The sequence below is a fragment of the Amphimedon queenslandica genome, unplaced genomic scaffold, assembly GCF_000090795.2.
Source record: "Amphimedon queenslandica unplaced genomic scaffold, v1.1 AMPQUscaffold_12945, whole genome shotgun sequence".
Taxonomy (NCBI): domain Eukaryota; kingdom Metazoa; phylum Porifera; class Demospongiae; order Haplosclerida; family Niphatidae; genus Amphimedon; species Amphimedon queenslandica.
Genome location: NW_003546819.1, coordinates 50,179 through 53,053, shown reverse-complemented (window position 1 = coordinate 53,053; position 2,875 = coordinate 50,179). Strand labels below are relative to the sequence as shown.

At 33.4% G+C, this 2,875-nt stretch overlaps 1 protein-coding gene across 1 annotated transcript in view; it reads right to left on the bottom strand.

Annotated features, from left to right (window-relative positions):
* LOC109586104 (uncharacterized) overlaps positions 1-2,875 on the bottom strand; it is a 24,653-nt gene that overhangs the window by 3,569 nt on the left and 18,209 nt on the right. The gene's annotated exons all lie outside the window — the stretch shown is intronic.

Genomic DNA, 2,875 nt, shown 5'->3' with positions numbered 1-2,875 from the left:
TATACATTGAACTCATGGTACAATAGATATTAATGCAAATAATGACACATGTCTATTTAGACTATTAATTTTAAGGGAGAATTTTTGAACATAATAAGCACACAAATTTTTTAAAACATTATTCATAAAGGTGAATCAGTAGCTATACATGTAGCTTTGATGGGGTTAAAGTCAAAGCACAGAAAATGCATCATGATTTTTAGAGGTTACATGTGTGTAGTCGATAAATTGAAACGGTGTTCTTTCTGCAAAGCTTTCTTGATAAATAAGTGCTAGTCATCTAAAATGTATACATTGTATTTTCTTATGAAAACACCCACTCCCAATTAACACTCTTGCCTGTATACGCCTATAGACATCCTATGCTTATTTAGACACTTATGCCATGCCCCTTTTGCACATGTGGTTACTGGCACTTGTTACAGACAATATAAGTCACTAGTGTATCCAGAAATCAAAACAGGAGGGTGCTGAGGGCGCACAAAGCGCATTGCAATTTTGGCCACACCCCTTTTTACGGCGGTAAAAAGGCATTTTCCTTTATTTTCGTGAATTATGGGCGGGGTCAAGATAATTTCAAGCATACTACTACTTCTGACAACTTCTGATCGCTCCTTAAAAGCACTGGAAACTGCTGAAATTATGATCAGGGAGTTAGATAACTTTCTTAAGAGGCTTGGTAGTGATGAAAGAGTCCAGGATTTGAGTAATTTTTTCCAAGCCCAGCCATGAGGAGGGTGTTCAAGCCCCCTCAGCCCCCCCTTGGATATGCTTGTGAAAGTTGTAGCTGAGAAGGAAGTTTTTCTTATAAAAGAAGACTCAACTCTCAAGAATTGCTGGTTATAAATGCCTACTCTCATATAAACACCTACTTCATTTAAATGTGCAGATCAAAAATGGATCTCTATAAGAAATAAATGCCTACGTGTTTTGAAAATACAGTAATGTATTGCACATTAAAATAATTTATTTGATTTTTTTTATATATGACATAAATTACTCACATGAGTTGTAATATTTTGATCAGGTTCTTCAGATAATAATTGCACAATGTTGTTGTATCCTTTTCTTGCTGCTACATTTAGAGCAGTTTCTCCTGACTATAAAAATATGGCAATAGAAAAATTATATACATGTATAGAACTTTATAATTGATGATTATAATTGATGATTACTACAAGTACATGTACATGTAGGTCCCTTGAATAGAACTTTATAATTGATGCTTTAAAATTAGAGCTCTCAAAAGCTTATGCATATGCCTGACCTTATCATACAACAATGAAAACACATGTAAAAGTTAAAATTACAGGGTAAAAAATCTGACCTTAAACACTCTATTATATTAAGCTGATTTCATTATGAGTGATGCACAGTTGATTCTTGTGCACAACATTGCTAGTACAAGTATACTCAAATTACTCAATCCTGCTATTTTTTTCACCCTCAATTACGCTGATCAAAGGCTTGGTTGCTTCTAAATCAAAAATAAGCTCCGCAACAAATTTTCAAGTGACCTCCAAGTGTGACTGTTTCACTAACAAAAATACATGTATCTAGATCATCATGCATGAGGTATTTTTGTGAATGGACTTTATAAAAAAAGATAGCTCATTCTAGCCCTATGGAGGCAGTCATTTCATGCATCATTAGTTAACACTCTTAACTAACTTTCAACTGAGACTATGAAGGAAATTTTAAAGACTTTATTTGTGTAACACAGCTGGGAGACTTTTGAAACATTTTTAAAAATTAATAATTATAAGCTGCCTTTAAGTTTTTCGTACAATTAAATACATGTATTGAAGATATCACTTTTGATAGTTTGTTTATATTATAGTTATTACAGTTATTTAATTATTACATGTAGTTTGTTAACTATTGATTAATTGTGTAGATGTAAATTGTATGTTTACAAACTTTGGTTTTAATTTGTGTGTGAAGTCTTATGCTCTTGCTCCCTTTGTCTGAACAATGAGCTGAACAGCTTTGTCCAGTTCATAGGGACATGCTACTCTACCATGAGGTTTCACTTGTTCAATGTTTGTAAGGTTTTTTGTTCAACTCAAATACTCAATAATATCCTCATTTTTGTTGCATGTTTCTATTTAAGTTGGTATCTTTTTGTAAAGTTTGACTGAGTTGTAATAAATTCTGTTCGATTGCACCAACATGTACATTGTACACATAACTATACTCACATAATTTGCAGTGCTTCGATCAGCTCCATTATTCAATAGCAACTGTACAATGTCATAATGTCCTCTCTCTGCCGCTATAACAAGAGCAGTATTTCTATCCTATAATAATAAAATAATGATAGATTGGTTTCTAATGTTGCTGTTACCGTCCAAAAGGAATTTTCATTAGTGAAACTGAGTATAAAAATGTACATGTAGAACTACAAGGTTGAGTACTCAACTACATGTACTTGCGTAAATGCACAATACTGCAATGGTTCTAATTAGACATGAAGTGTGTGTACACCAAGAGCTTGAATAAGTATATATAGGTTATACACTGAGGTAGAGGTTTCTATGATATTTATTAACCTAGCGATGCAGTCAGTCGGGAGGTTAATAAATGCCATAGAAACCAATACAGAGGTGTACAACCAACTTCTACCATGACATTTAAAAAGAAACTACCAGCTGCTGATAAATTGATAATAAGACAACAGTTGACATACATACAACATATCTAACAGGCTAGGCCAGTAAAGAATCAACCCAGCTTGACAAATGGATTAATAATAAGAGCCAAGAGCATAAGCATAGAGCGCCAGGTTTCTAAGTGTTGCTGGGAAGTATCTAATAGATTTAGAAACCTGGTATTCTGCAATCTCATTGGTCAATTAAAACTTGGCATCGTAGAA